This window comes from Salmo salar, chromosome ssa02 (assembly GCF_905237065.1).
Source record: "Salmo salar chromosome ssa02, Ssal_v3.1, whole genome shotgun sequence".
NCBI lineage: Eukaryota > Metazoa > Chordata > Actinopteri > Salmoniformes > Salmonidae > Salmo > Salmo salar.
In genome coordinates this window covers 5,370,001-5,387,215 of record NC_059443.1, presented here as the reverse complement: position 1 = coordinate 5,387,215, position 17,215 = coordinate 5,370,001, and the positions used below count along the sequence as shown (strand labels likewise).

General features: G+C 43.6%; 1 pseudogene; it reads right to left on the bottom strand.

The window, feature by feature from the left end:
• The window catches only part of LOC106573090 (collagen alpha-1(XIV) chain-like), a 263,151-nt pseudogene that overhangs the window by 91,199 nt on the left and 154,737 nt on the right, over positions 1-17,215 (bottom strand).

Sequence of the window (17,215 nt, the reverse complement as noted above, 5' to 3'; positions counted from 1 at the left end):
CAACTTCGGAATGAAATGTTGCCCATTCACATCTCACATGTAGCCTGACTACAATATGTTATCTTGATACGTTAATAATACATACATGGTGTGTTCATTTTGGCATGTATACCTGCCTACAATACACACTGAAGTGTGCGTAGATTGCAAGCCCACAGTAAATCGATAGGGCTAACTGCTGTTAGCTAGCCACGAAGAATTGACATCTACCTTGCATAACATTATTTTAAGTCATTTTTGCCTGTTAAACTATCTGGTTAGCTATATTATTACGCTTCACATATACAGTTGAAGTCGGAAGTTTACATACACTTAGGTTGGAGTCATTAAAACTCGTTTTTCAACCACTCCATAAATTTCTTGTTAACAAACTATAGTTTTAGCAAGTCGGTTAGGACATCTACTTTGTGCATGACACAAGTAATTTTTCCAACAATTGTTTACAGACAGATTATGTCACTTATAATTTACTGTATCACAATTCCAGTGGGTCAGAAGTTTACATACACTAAGTTGGCTGTGCTTTTAAACAGCTTGGAAAATTCCAGAAAATGATGTTATGGCTTTAAAAGCTTCTGATAGGCCAATTGACATCATTTGTGTCAACTGGAGGTGTACCTGTGGATGTATTTCAAGGCCTACCTTCAAACTCAGTGCCTCTTTGCTTGACATCATGGGAAAATCAAAAGAAATCAGACAAGACCTCAGAAAAAACATTGTAGACCTCCACAAGTCTGGTTCATCCTTGGGAGCAATTTCCAAACGCCTGAAGGTACCACGTTCATCTGTACAAACAATAGTACGCAAGTATAAACACCATGGGACCACGCAGCCATCATACCGCTCAAGAAGGAGACGCATTCTGTCTCCTGGAGATGAACGTACTTTGGTGCGAAAAGTGCAAATCAACCCCAGAACTACAGCAAAGGACCTTGTGAAGATGCTGGAGGAAACAGGTACAAAAGTATCTATATCCACAGTAAAACGAGTCCTATATCAACATAACCTGAAAGGCCGCTCAGCAAGGAAGAAGCCACTGCTCCAAAACCGCCATAAAAAAAGCCAGACTACGGTTTGCAACTGCACATGGGGACAAAGATCGTACTTTTTGGAGAAATGTCCTCTGGTCTGATGAAACAAAAATAGAACTGTTTGGCCATAATGACCATCCCCCTTTATGGAAATGGAGGAGGCTTGCAAGACAAAGAACACCATCCCAACCGTGAAGCACGGGGGTGGCAGCATCATGTTGTGGGGGGTGCTTTGCTGCAGGAGGGACTGGTGCACTTCACAAAATAGATGGCATCATGAGGCAGGAAAATTATGTGGATATATTGAAGCAACATCTCTAGACATCAGTCAGGAAGTTAAAGCTTGGGTGCAAATGGGTCTTCCAAATGTACAATGACCCCAAGCATACTTCCAAAGTTGTGGCAAAATGGCTTAAGGACAACAAAGTCATGGTATTGGAGTGGCCATCACAAAGCCCTGACATCAATCCTATAGAACATTGGTGGGCAGTACTGAAAAAGTGTGTGCGAGCAAGGAGGCCTACAAACCAGACTCAGTTACACCAGCTCTGTCAGGAGGAATGGGCCAAAATTTACCAAAATTATTGTAGGAAGCTTGTGGAAGGTTACCAGAAACAATTGACCCAAGTTAAACAATTTAAAGGCAATGCTTCCAAATACTGAGTGTATGTAAGCTTCTGACCCACTGGGAATGAGATGAAATAAATAAAAGCTGAAATAAATCATTCTCTCTACTATTATTCTGACATTTTGCATTTTTAAAATAAAGTGGGGATCCTAACTGACCTAAGACAGGGAATTTGTACTGGGATTAAACGTCAGGAATTGTGAAAAAGTGAGTTGAAATGTATTTGGCTAAGGTGTATGTAACCTTCCCACTTCAACTGTAGCTAGCTGATAGTTATGAAGTAATGAAGATCCTCTGAGAATGCACTGCAGCATGAGCGTGTGAAACACGGTAGTATGCATATTGAGAAATACCCCATGTCATGCTTTGAAAGTGAAATGTCTTGTACATCTAGAGGTTGCTTGTCTTGCAGGTGTGTTGAAGATGTCTAGTTAGGTTTAGGGTTTTGGGTTAGGAGTAGTTTAAATGAAAAGAAACACCTGTAAACTATGCTTGTTTCTTGTCTTAACGTTTCATGCTTTTCAACCTTTGTAAAAACACAAACATTAACACCTTATGGTGATACTGTGTAAACTGCACAATGTGTGGTAGATTCCTCCATCATTCTTACCGGAGCTGAGTTGTCCCTCTTCCCTCTGGATCGTACCATGCGTCCCAGTACCTCCACCCCGTCTATACTGATGTTGCCAGCCGCGTTGATGGGCTTTCCTCCCACTACCTTACAGTCAACCACCACCCTGGCTGTGGTCTTACTGATCGCCATGTGGAGCTGTGGGAAGACGAGATGGAACACCATGTTTTAAACATACTGACACTAACCACAGTATTATCAGTCTGTGGGGAGAGGAGATGGAACACCATGTTTTAAACATACTGACACTAACCACAGTATTATCAGTCTGTGGGGAGAGGAGATGGAACACCATGTTTTAAACATACTGACACTAACCACAGTATTATCAGTCTGTGGGGAGAGGAGATGGAACACCATGTTTTAAACATACTGACACTAACCACAGTATTATCAGTCTGTGGGGAGAGGAGATGGAACACCATGTTTTAAACATACTGACACTAACCACAGTATTATCAGTCTGTGGGGAGAGGAGATGGAACACCATGTTTTAAACATACTGACACTAACCACAGTATTATCAGTCTGTGGGGAGAGGAGATGGAACACCATGTTTTAAACATACTGACACTAACCACAGTATTATCAGTCTGTGGGGAGAGGAGATGGAACACCATGTTTTAAACATACTGACACTAACCACAGTATTATCAGTCTGTGGGGGAGACGAGATGGAACACCATGTTTTAAACATACTGACACTAACCACAGTATTATCAGTCTGTGGGGAGAGGAGATGGAACACCATGTTTTAAACATACTGACACTAACCACAGTATTATCAGTCTGTGGGGAGAGGAGATGGAACACCATGTTTTAAACATACTGACACTAACCACAGTATTATCAGTCTGTGGGGAGAGGAGATGGAACACCATGTTTTAAACATACTGACACTAACCACAGTATTATCAGTCTGTGGGGAGAGGAGATGGAACACCATGTTTTAAACATACTGACACTAACCACAGTATTATCAGTCTGTGGGGAGAGGAGATGGAACACCATGTTTTAAACATACTGACACTAACCACAGTATTATCAGTCTGTGGGGAGAGGAGATGGAACACCATGTTTTAAACATACTGACACTAACCACAGTATTATCAGTCTGTGGGGAGAGGAGATGGAACACCATGTTTTAAACATACTGACACTAACCACAGTATTATCAGTCTGTGGGGAGAGGAGATGGAACACCATGTTTTAAACATACTGACACTAACCACAGTATTATCAGTCTGTGGGGAGAGGAGATGGAACACCATGTTTTAAACATACTGACACTAACCACAGTATTATCAGTCTGTGGGGAGAGGAGATGGAACACCATGTTTTAAACATACTGACACTAACCACAGTATTATCAGTCTGTGGGGAGAGGAGATGGAACACCATGTTTTAAACATACTGACACTAACCACAGTATTATCAGTCTGTGGGGAGAGGAGATGGAACACCATGTTTTAAACATACTGACACTAACCACAGTATTATCAGTCTGTGGGGAGAGGAGATGGAACACCATGTTTTAAACATACTGACACTAACCACAGTATTATCAGTCTGTGGGGAGAGGAGATGGAACACCATGTTTTAAACATACTGACACTAACCACAGTATTATCAGTCTGTGGGGAGAGGAGATGGAACACCATGTTTTAATCATACTGACACTAACCACAGTATTATCAGTCTGTGGGGAGTGGAGATGGAACACCATGTTTTAAACATACTGACACTAACCACAGTATTATCAGTCTGTGGGGAGAGGAGATGGAACACCATGTTTTAAACATACTGACACTAACCACAGTATTATCAGTCTGTGGGGAGAGGAGATGGAACACCATGTTTTAAACATACTGACACTAACCACAGTATTATCAGTCTGTGGGGAGAGGAGATGGAACACCATGTTTTAATCATACTGACACTAACCACAGTATTATCAGTCTGTGGGGAGAGGAGATGGAACACCATGTTTTAAACATACTGACACTAACCACAGTATTATCAGTCTGTGGGGAGAGGAGATGGAACACCATGTTTTAAACATACTGACACTAACCACAGTATTATCAGTCTGTGGGGAGAGGAGATGGAACACCATGTTTTAAACATACTGACACTAACCACAGTATTATCAGTCTGTGGGGAGAGGAGATGGAACACCATGTTTTAAACATACTGACACTAACCACAGTATTATCAGTCTGTGGGGAGAGGAGATGGAACACCATGTTTTAAACATACTGACACTAACCACAGTATTATCAGTCTGTGGGGAGAGGAGATGGAACACCATGTTTTAAACATACTGACACTAACCACAGTATTATCAGTCTGTGGGGAGAGGAGATGGAACACCATGTTTTAAACATACTGACACTAACCACAGTATTATCAGTCTGTGGGGAGAGGAGATGGAACACCATGTTTTAAACATACTGACACTAACCACAGTATTATCAGTCTGTGGGGAGAGGAGATGGAACACCATGTTTTAAACATACTGACACTAACCACAGTATTATCAGTCTGTGGGGAGAGGAGATGGAACACCATGTTTTAAACATACTGACACTAACCACAGTATTATCAGTCTGTGGGGAGAGGAGATGGAACACCATGTTTTAAACATACTGACACTAACCACAGTATTATCAGTCTGTGGGGGAGAGGAGATGGAACACCATGTTTTAAACATACTGACACTAACCACAGTATTATCAGTCTGTGGGGAGAGGAGATGGAACACCATGTTTTAAACATACTGACACTAACCACAGTATTATCAGTCTGTGGGGAGAGGAGATGGAACACCATGTTTTAAACATACTGACACTAACCACAGTATTATCAGACACACTTTAAATAAAGTATATTTTATACAAAGCCTACATACATGCTTCATAAATCATCTATAAGCCAATGTCATGCAAGCATACTGTATAAGGGTCCTATAACGGGTCCTTGGATGTGGTATAACTATCATCCAGAGAGTAAATGCTGTCTCCTAACAGTCAGTCATTGGACAATATAGCAGGCGTATCAAGTCCTCAGCACTTTCATTAAAATAAACATTCAGTCATTGGACAATATAGCAGGCGTATCAAGTCCTCAGCACTTTCATCAAAATAAACATTCAGTCATTGGACAATATAGCAGGCGTATCAAGTCCTCAGCACTTTCATCAAAATAAACATTCAGTCATTGGACAATATAGCAGGCGTATCAAGTTATCAGCACTTCATCAAAATAATTTGTAGTCCATTGTATTAACTCAGTGTTATAAAACTAACAGTGAATCCAACTCTGACCCATTCTCTGGCTTCAAAGTCCAAACTCTGGCGGTAGTTCAATGGTAAACCCGTCCGTAGGTGTACTCCATCTAGTCACAACCTTATCAATTGGCTGTGAGCAGGGCCAACCAATGAGAACTATTGCCCGTAATAAACAGTAAAGGTGTAATGTCCATTTTGAGTGAAATCTCTGGGTTGAGTCACCTTAGACCATTGATCAAGAAATTGTTTCTCAAGAAATACACTACCGGTCAAAAGTTTTAGAACACCTACTCATTCAAGGGTGAAGACATCAAAACTATGAGATAACACATGTTGAATCGTGTAGGAACCAAAAAAAGTGTTAAACAAATCAAAACATATTTGATATTCTTCAAAGTAGGCACCCTTTGCCTTGATGACAGCTTTGCACACTCTTGGCATTTTCTCAACCAGCTTCACCTGGAATGAGTTTCCAACAGTCTTATTGGAGTTCCCATATATGCTGAGCACTTGTTGGCTGCTTTTCCTTCACTTTGCGGTCTGACTCATCCCAAACCATCTCAATTTGGTTGAGGTCGGGTGATTGTAGAGGCCAGGTCATCTGATGCAGCACTCCATCACCCTCCTTCATGGTCAAATAGCCCTTACACAGCCTGGAGGTGTGTTGGGTCATTGTCCTGTTGAAAAACAAATGATAGTCCCACTAAGCCCAAACCAGATGGGATGGTGTATCGCTGCAGAATGCTGTGGTAGCCATGCTGGTTAAGTTTGCCTTGACCTCTAAATAAATCACAGACAGTGTCACCAGCAAAGCACCCCCACACCATAACACCTCCTCCTCCATGCTTTACGGTGGGAAATACACGCAGAGATCATCCGTTCACCCACATTGTGTCTTACAGAGACATGACGCTTGGAACCAAAAATCTCAAATTTGGACTCCAGACCAAAGGACAGATTTCCACCGGTCTAACGTCCATTGCTCGTGTTTCTTGGCCCAAGCAAATCTTCTTCTTATTGGTGTCCTTTAGTAGTGGTTTCCTTGGAGCAAATTGACCATGAAGGCCTGATTCACGCAGTCTTCTCTGAACAATTGATGTTGAGATGTGTCTGTTACTGAACTCTGTGAAGTATTTATTTGGGCTGCAATTTCTGAGGCTGGTAACTCTAATGAACTTATCCTCTGCAGCAGAGGTAACTCTGGGTCTTCCATTCCTGTGGCGGTCTTCATGAGAGACAGTTTCATCATATCGCTTGATGGTTTTTGTGACTGCATTTGAAGAAACTTTCAAAGTTCTTGACATTTTCCGTACTGACTGACCTTCATGTCTTAAAGTAACGGATTGTCGTTTCTCTTTGCTTATTTGAGCTTTTATTGCCATAATATGGACTTGGTATTTTACCAAATAGGGCTATCTTCTGTATACCCCCCTATTTTGTCACAACACAACTGATTGGCTCAGACGCATTAAGAAGGAAATAAATTCCACAAATTGTCTTTTAAGAAAGCACACCTGTTAATTGAAATGCATTCCAGGTGACTACCTAATGAAGCTGGTTGAAAGAATGCCAAGAGTGTGCAAAGCTGTCATCAAGGCAAAGGATGGCTATTTGAAGAATCTGAAATATAAAATATATTTTTATTTGTTTAACACTTTTTTGGTTACTACATGATTCCATATGTGTTGTTTCATAGTTGTGATGTCCTCACTATTAATCTACAATGTAGAAAATAGTAAAAATAAAGAAAAACCCTTGAATGAGTAGGTGTTCTAAAACTTTTGACCGGTAGTGTATCTCATAAATGACTTCAAGATTTACCTGCCATACGCAACTATCAACTTTCTCCTTGTCACAATGTATTGTAGCAATTCACAATAAATCACAGGTTTCCCAGACAGGCTCCTCTGCTGTTCAGGGGTACAAAGCTGAGTTACAACCGTAAGTCTGTCAGGTAAGAGAATTGCAATCATAATGGCCGCATCCCAAATGTTACCCATTCCCTAAATAGTGCCCTACTTTTGACCACTACCTAATGGGCCCTGGTCAAAAGTAGTGCACGACATAGGGAATAGGGTGCAATTTGAGATTCAAGCATAACATTTCCAGTGAAAAGTACATCTCAGCTCCCACAGTAACAAGGTGAGGCTAATCTGAAGTTAGACAGAGTTGATATTTGTGCGTCAGAAACAGAATCCATTTGGCCGGTCTGTGACGTGTGTAATACTCTTATACGGTCGTTTTAATGGCTTCTTGGAGTGAAACTATTTTCTCCAGTTCACTGGGTCTGGTTGTGTTTATATATGTCAGAGACTGTCAAAGCCTAGCTGCCTGCCTGCCTGTGTTGCACGGTTGGATCCAGGGTTCAGTTCCAAATGGCACCCTATGCCCTATATCGTGCACTACTTTTGACCAGAGCCCATTACACTATATAGGGAATAGGGTGCCATTTGGGACACTACCCAGGACTACTGTTGTGGGTTTAGAGACATACTTAACCCAACACACAGACAGCATATCAACCTCCTTCTCAGCTAAAGACAATTACAAGACCATTTTTCAAACCACCAATTGCCTGAACAAAAAATGTTTTGCCCGAACAACAAAAAGTTCAACAGTCTACCAACAACCACTGCATCCACAAGGCCTGGGATGCATCTGAAACAGTACCCTATTCCCTATATAGTGCACTGCTTTTGACCAGAGCCAATGAGGCTCTACATAGGGAACAGGGTGCTCATTTGGGACAAAGCCCATTAATCAAACAGTGTTTATTCACAGTCTGACCAGCGTCATGGGGACAGTATCTCTGCTGTGGATCTGTCTGTCTATCTGTCTGTCTGTCTGAGAGTGTCTATGAATAGGGAGGGTAGTTTAAGGGATGAACCCCATGGCCTTGATGATGATATTCAGGACAGGGACGGAGGAGACGGTGAAGAGAGGAGAATAAGAAGTAGAGAGGAGAGATAGGAGAAGTGGAGAGGAGACACACACACACTCTCTGTCCCGCGGGTCAGATGGGTCCTCTGATCAATTGTGTTATAATTCGAGTGCCAACATGATGTATTAGCCTATTTCATCCAGCGCGCTAGCTGTGTTTTTAATACGAACGGCAAGTGTCACTGACATCCCCTCCGTTCCTCCTCGCTCCTCTCTACTGCAATACGCAGCGGTTCATTTGTTTGCTTGCTTTTTCCATTTGAGATATCCCTGTTTTTCATCTCTGGATTTCTAACCGTGTGTGGACTGATGGGGTTTTCTATTACAGCAGATAGGCAGAGTGCATTTTGCATCCTCTTACAAAACAGCCTTCTCCACTTTATGGGACTGACAATAACTCACAGAGGAAAAAAACAGGAAACCGATGGAGTACAGTACGGTATCACTTCAGAGTGGTAGAAAACAATACCCTTCATTAGACTTCTTCAGTACGGTATCACTTCAGAGTGGTAGAAAACAATACCCTTCATTAGACTTCTTCAGTATGGTATCACTTCAGAGTGGTAGAAAACAATACCCTTCATTAGACTTCTTCAGTACGGTATCACTTCAGAGTGGTAGAAAACAATACCCTTCATTAGACTTCTTCAGTACGGTATCACTTCAGAGTGGTAGAAAACAATACCCTTCATTAGACTTCTTCACTACGGTATCACTTCAGAGTGGTAGAAAACAATACCCTTCATTAGACTTCTTCAGTATGGTATCACTTCAGAGTGGTAGAAAACAATACCCTTCATTAGACTTCTTCAGTACGGTATCACTTCAGAGTGGTAGAAAACAATACCCTTCATTAGACTTCTTCAGTACGGTATCACTTCAGAGTGGTAGAAAACAATACCCTTCATTAGACTTCTTCAGTACGGTATCACTTCAGAGTGGTAGAAAACAATACCCTTCATTAGACTTCTTGTCACGGCTGTTGTCGGTGAATGAGGACCAATACGCAGCAGGTACCTGAATGCTCATCTTGCTTTTTAATTATCTTTCAAAACGAACATACAAAATAACAAAAACACGAACGATCAACAAAAACAGTCTGGTAAGGCACAAGGCGAAACACAGAACAATCACCCACAAATCACACATACAAACACACCCTAATATATGGAACTCTCAATCAAAGGCAGATAGACAACACCTGCCTTCAACTGAGAGTCCCAACCCCAATCAACCAAACATAGAAACACACAACCTAGACTAACCATAGAATTACTAAACATAAACCAAAAACCCGGAATTACTAAATTAAACACCCTTTACACAAACACACCACCCCGAACCACAGAAAACAAATACCCCCTGCCACGCCCTGACCAAACTACAAAACAATTAACCTTATATACTGGCCAGGACGTGACAGTACCCCCCCCTTAAAGGTGCTACCCCAGAAGCACCTTAACAAAAAAATAACCCCAAGCAACACCAACAAAAAGTCCCCTTTTCTAAAGGGAGGGAAGGGAGGGTGGCTGCCGTCAACGACGGCACTGTGCTACACCCCCCCTCCCCAACCCACCTATTTCTGGAGGTGGCTCTGGCTCCGGCCGTTCCAGGCTGTCGGGCCACTCTGGCTTCGCCGGGGGGCAGTCTGGGCAGTCTGGCAATTCGGGACAGTCTGGGCAGTCTGGCAATTCGGGACAGTCTGGGCAGTCTGGCAATTCGGGACAGTCTGGGCAGTCTGGCAATTCGGGACAGTCTGGGCAGTCTGGCAATTCGGGACAGTCTGGGCAGTCTGGCAATTCGGGACAGTCTGGGCAGTCTGGCCACTCCGGCAGTTCAGGGCAGTCTGGCCACTCCGGCAGTTCAGGGCAGTCTGGCCACTCCGGCAGTTCAGGGCAGTCTGGCCACTCCGGCAGTTCAGGGCAGTCTGGCCACTCCGGCAGTTCAGGGCAGTCTGGCCACTCCGGCAGTTCAGGGCAGTCTGGCCACTCCGGCAGTTCAGGGCAGTCTGGCCACTCCGGCAGTTCAGGGCAGTCTGGCCACTCCGGCAGTTCAGGGCAGTCTGGCCACTCCGGCAGTTCAGCGCAGTCTGGCCACTCCGGCAGTTCAGCGCAGTCTGGCCACTCCGGCAGTTCAGCGCAGTCTGGCCACTCCGGCAGTTCAGCGCAGTCTGGCCACTCCGGCAGTTCAGCGCAGTCTGGCCACTCCGGCAGTTCAGCGCAGTCTGGCCACTCCGGCAGTTCAGCGCAGTCTGGCCACTCCGGCAGTTCAGCGCAGTCTGGCCACTCCGGCAGTTCAGCGCAGTCTGGCCACTCCGGCAGTTCAGCGCAGTCTGACCACTCCGGCAGTTCAGCGCAGTCTGACCTCTCTGGCGACTGTTGACTGGCGGGCAGCTCTGACGACTGTTGACTGGCGGGCAGCTCTGACGACTGTTGACTGGCGGGCAGCTCTGACGACTGTTGACTGGCGGGCAGCTCTGACGATGACTGTTGACTGGCGGGCAGCTCTGACGATGACTGTTGACTGGCGGGCAGCTCTGACGATGACTGTTGACTGGCGGGCAGCTCTGACGATGACTGTTGACTGGCGGGCAGCTCTGGACGATGACTGTTGACTGGCGGGCAGCTCTGACGATGACTGTTGACTGGCGGGCAGCTCTGACGATGACTGTTGACTGGCGGGCAGCTCTGACGATGACTGTTGACTGGCGGGCAGCTCTGACGATGACTGTTGACTGGCGGGCAGCTCTGACGATGACTGTTGACTGGCGGGCAGCTCTGACGATGACTGTTGACTGGCGGGCAGCTCTGATGAAGACTGTTGACTGGCGGGCAGCTCTGATGAAGACTGTTGACTGGCGAGGCTGGGTTGACGCACTTGTAGCCTGGTGCGTGGTGCTGGTACTGGGATTACCAGATTATGTACACGCACCTCCAGGCTAGTGCGGGGAGCGGGAACAGGACGAGTCGGACTGGGTTGACGCACTTCCGGGTCCGCACGAGAGACAGGAGCTGGAAACCCAGGGCTATGGAGGCGCACAGCCGGTCTAGATCTTACCTCCTGCACAACCCGCCTTGGCTGGATGGAACTAGTAGCCCTGTACGAGCGGGGTGCTCGTACAGGGCAGACTGGGCTGTGCAGGGGCCTGATGGTAGCCGTGCGTAGAGCGGGAGTTGGGTAGCCTGGTCCTCGGAGGCGTACCGGCGACCAGATGCGCTGCGCAGGCATCCTCCTACCAGGCTGGATGCCCGCTCTAGCACGGCACCTGCGAGGGGCTGGAATAACGCGCACCGGACTGTGCGTGCGTATGGGTGAGATAGTGCGCTCCTCAGCGAAACATAGCGCTCTCCACCCCATACGCTCCTCCATATAACCACGAGTAGCTGGCTTCCGGCTCTTCTTACGCCTAGCCAAACTACCCGTGTGCCCCCCAAAATTTTCTTGGGGGGTGCCTCTCGTCTTCTCCTTCAGCGCGTACTTGGCCTCGTACCACCGCCTCTCTGCCTTGGCTGCCTCAATTTCCCCCTGCGGGCGTCGATAATCCCCAGCCTGATGCCAGGGTCCGGCCCCCGTCCAGAACTTCCTCCCAAGTCCACTTCTCCCGCCAGTCCAACTCGAACTCCGTCTGCTCCTTCCTCTGCTGCTTGGTCCTTTGGTGGTGGGTGATTCTATCACGGCTGTTGTCGGTGAATGAGGACCAATACGCAGCAGGTACCTGAATGCTCATCTTGCTTTTTAATTATCTTTCAAAACGAACATACAAAATAACAAAAACACAAACGATCAACAAAAACAGTCTGGTAAGGCACAAGGCGAAACACAGAACAATCACCCACAAATCACACATACAAACACACCCTAATATATGGAACTCTCAATCAAAGGCAGATAGACAACACCTGCCTTCAACTGAGAGTCCCAACCCCAATCAACCAAACATAGAAACACACAACCTAGACTAACCATAGAATTACTAAACATAAACCAAAACCCGGAATTACTAAATTAAACACCCTTTACACAAACACACCACCCCGAACCACAGAAAACAAATACCCCCTGCCACGCCCTGACCAAACTACAAAACAATTAACCTTATATACTGGCCAGGACGTGACACTTCTTCAGTACGGTATCACTTCAGAGTGGTAGAAAACAATACCCTTCATTAGACTTCTTCAGTACGGTATCACTTCAGAGTGGTAGAAAACAATACCCTTCATTAGACTTCTTCACTACGGTATCACTTCAGAGTGGTAGAAAACAATACCCTTCATTAGACTTCTTCAGTACGGTATCACTTCAGAGTGGTAGAAAACAATACCCTTCATTAGACTTCTTCAGTACGGTATCACTTCAGAGTGGTAGAAAACAATACCCTTCATTAGACTTCTTCAGTACGGTATCACTTCAGAGTGGTAGAAAACAATACCCTTCATTAGACTTCTTCACTACGGTATCACTTCAGAGTGGTAGAAAACAATACCCTTCATTAGACTTCTTCAGTACGGTATCACTTCATGGTGGTAGAAAACAATACCCTTCATTAGACTTCTTCAGTACGGTATCACTTCAGAGTGGTAGAAAACAATACCCTTCATTAGACTTCTTCAGTACGGTATCACTTCAGAGTGGTAGAAAACAATATGATTCATTAGACTTCTTCAGTACAGTATCACTTCAGAGTGGTAGAAAACAATACCCTTCATTAGACTTCTTCAGTATGGTATCACTTCAGAGTGGTAGAAAACAATACCCTTCATTAGACTTCTTCAGTATGGTATCACTTCAGAGTGGTAGAAAACAATACCCTTCATTAGACTTCTTCAGTACGGTATCACTTCAGAGTGGTAGAAAACAATATGCTTCATTAGACTTCTTCACTACGGTATCACTTCAGAGTGGTAGAAAACAATATGCTTCATTAGACTTCTTCACTACGGTATCACTTCAGAGTGGTAGAAAACAATACCCTTCATTAGACTTCTTCAGTACGGTATCCCTTCAGAGTGGTAGAAAACAATATGCTTCATTAGACTTCTTGTCTTAGAGACTAAATACAGACAGTCCAATATGAGAATCCCATCCACTCATCAACGGTGGCGTAGTCTACACAGTTTTATTTCAACTTCCATCTCTTAAATGATTCTGCTTCAGCTAGTTTTATAGGATAATACCTCAACTATGTGTGATGTAAACTAGCCATGCTTTACTGTAATGTATGCTGGTATTAAAAGTGGTTGTATCAGCAGAATCCATCTCAATGTATTCTAAACATTGCCACCTTGACACCAAATGTTCTAGAAGAGAAATGCATGAAGGAGAGAGTTCTGAATCAGCACATTCTTTACTCCCCCCCATTAGCCATTTAAAGAGGATATGGAATACTTTAGCTCTTACCATAACACCAATTGGACCCCACCTCCACCCCCACACTACAATACTTAAAGGTGCAATCTGCAATAGTTACTGCTGTTCAAAGGTCATTTTAAAAGTCCTTGCATCCATTTCTTACATCTCAGTATTTGAGAGGGGTTACTTATTGTACATTTATCCAGTCCCATCCCTAAGATTTATAGCAAAAGTGGCAGAGCTGCCATTAAAGTTGGCTGAGAACTGAATTACTGATTAAGCCTATAAGTAAGGGCTGAGTTATACAATCTGCAGAAATCCCCAATAACCTTATTTCCTCAGACACATGTTATCAGAAAGAGAGAGAGAGAGAGAGAGAGAGAGAGAGACAGAGACATAGAGAGAGAGAGAGACAGCGCGAGAGAGAGAGAGACAGCGAGAGAGAGATAGACACAGAGAGACAGAGACGGACACAGAGAGAGACACAGAGAGACAGAGACAGACACACACACACAGAGAGAGAGTAACTTTTGTGTGTAATGTGTAATGTTTACTGTTCATTTTTATTGTTTATTTCACTTTTGTTTATTATCTATTTCACTTGCTTTGACAATGTTCCCATGTAAATAAAGCTATTTGAATTGAATTGAATCGAGACAGAGAGAGAGAAAGAGAGAGAGAGGAGAGATAGAGAGAAACAGAGAGAGAAAAACAGAGAGAGAGAAACAGAGAGAGAAAAACAGAGAGAGAGAAACAGAGAGAGAAAAACAGAGAGAGAGAAACAAGAGAGAGAAACAGAGAGAGAGAAACAGAGAGAGAAACAAGAGAGAAAGAGAGAGAAACAGAGAGAGAGAAACAGAGAGAGAAAACAGAGAGAGAGAAACAGAGAGAGAAAACAGAGAGAGAAACAGAGAGAGAAAAAAGAGAGAGAAACAGAGAGAGAAAACAGAGAGAGAGAAACAGAGAGAGAAACAGAGAGAGAAAAACAGAGAGAGAAAAACAGAGAGAGAGAAACAGAGAGAGAAAAACAGAGAGAGAGAAACAGAGAGAGAAACAGAGAGAGAAAAACAGAGAGAGAAACAGAGAGAGAAACAGAGAGAGAAACAGAGAGAGAAACAGAGAGAGAAAAACAGAGAGAAACAGAGAGAGAAAAACAGAGAGAGAGAAACAGAGAGAGAAACAGAGAGAGAAAAACAGAGAGAGAAAAACAGAGAGAGAGAAACAGAGAGAGAAAAACAGAGAGAGAGAAACAGAGAGAGAGAGAAACAGAGAGAGAAAAACAGAGAGAGAGAGAGAAACAGAGAGAGAGAAACAGAGAGAGAGAGAAACAGAGAGAGAGAAACAGAGAGAGAGAGAGAAACAGAGAGAGAGAAACAGAGAGAGAGAAACAGAGAGAGAGAAACAGAGAGAGAGAAACAGAGAGAGAGAAACAGAGAGAGAGAAACAGAGAGAGAAAACAGAGAGAGAGAAACAGAGAGAGAGAAACAGAGAGAGAGAAACAGAGAGAGAGAGAGAGAAACAGAGAGAGAAAAACAGAGAGAGAGAAACACAGAGAGAGAGAGAGAGAGAGAAACAGATAGAGAGAAACAGAGAGAGAGAAACAGAGAGAGAGAAACAGAGAGAGAGAAACAGAGAGAGAGAAACAGAGAGAGAGAAACAGAGAGAGAGAAACAGAGAGAGAGAAACAGAGAGAGAGAAACAGAGAGAGAGAAACAGAGAGAGAGAGAAACAGAGAGAGAGAGAAACAGAGAGAGAGAAACAGGAGAGAGAAACAGAGAGAGAGAAACAGAGAGAGAGAAACAGAGATAGAGAAACAGAGAGAGAGAAACAGATAGAGAGAAACAGAGAGAGAGAAACAGAGAGAGAGAAACAGAGAGAGAGAAACAGAGATAGAGAAACAGAGAGAGAGAAACAGAGATAGAGAAACAGAGAGAGAGAAACAGAGAGAGAGAAACAGAGAGAGAGAAACAGAGAGAGAGAAACAGAGAGAGAGAAACAGAGAGAGGGCTTAGTTTAAAAACTGTAATAACTACCCAGGACATTATTTCTGGGGTCAGCAATATTCAGAGTGGCAATTCTCTGTCCCAGTGGATTTAGATTGTGTAAATGAGTTTCAGATGGAGGGAAGGCAGGCAGATAAACACTAAGACCCCGGCTGCCTTGCCTTACCAGCCACAGCAGCAGACTGAGAAATGTGGTCCCTAATACCAGTTACCAAATCAAACACTACATAGACCCTGCCTCTGCCTCAGAAACACTGGGAGACTGAACAAAGCATTTTTATGCTAATAAACTAGAAACTAGAAGCTAGAAATTTAACCCACATAATACAGAAATAAAATCATAATGTCACAGACACTCAGGACAGCACATCATCCCCTATAAGAATACTGTTTACCGCTGAGCCCTGCATGGGAGAATAGATATCACAGTTCAGTCTGTTACATTACTGTAGTCTGGATATAACATCACCCTCAGATAGATATCACAGTTCAGTCTGTTACATTACTGTAGTCTGGATATAACATCACCCTCAGATAGATATCACAGTTCAGTCTGTTACATTACTGTAGTCTGGATATAACATCACTCTCAGATAGATATCACAGTTCAGTCTGTTACATTACTGTAGTCTGGATATAACATCACCCTCAGATAGATATCACAGTTCAGTCTGTTACATTACTGTAGTCTGGATATAACATCACCCTCAGATAGATATCACAGTTCAGTCTGTTACATTACTGTAGTCTGGATATAACATCACCCTCAGATAGATATCACAGTTCAGTCTGTTACATTACTGTAGTCTGGATATAACATCACCCTCAGATAGATATCACAGTTCAGTCTGTTACATTACTGTAGTCTGGTTATAACATCACCCTCAGATAGATATCACAGTTCAGTCTGTTACATTACTGTAGTCTGGATATAACATCACCCTCAGATAGATATCACAGTTCAGTCTGTTACATTACTGTAGTCTGGATATAACATCACCCTCAGATAGATATCACAGTTCAGTCTGTTACATTACTGTAGTCTGGATATAACATCACCCTCAGATAGATATCACAGTTCAGTCTGTTACATTACTGTAGTCTGGATATAACATCACCCTCAGATAGATATCACAGTTCAGTCTGTTACATTACTGTAGTCTGGATATAACATCACCCTCAGATAGATATCACAGTTCAGTCTGTTACATTACTGTAGTCTGGATATAACATCACCCTCAGATAGATATCACAGTTCAGTCTGTTACATTACTGTAGTCTGGATATAACATCACCCTCAGATAGATATCACAGTTCAGTCTGTTACATTACTGTAGTCT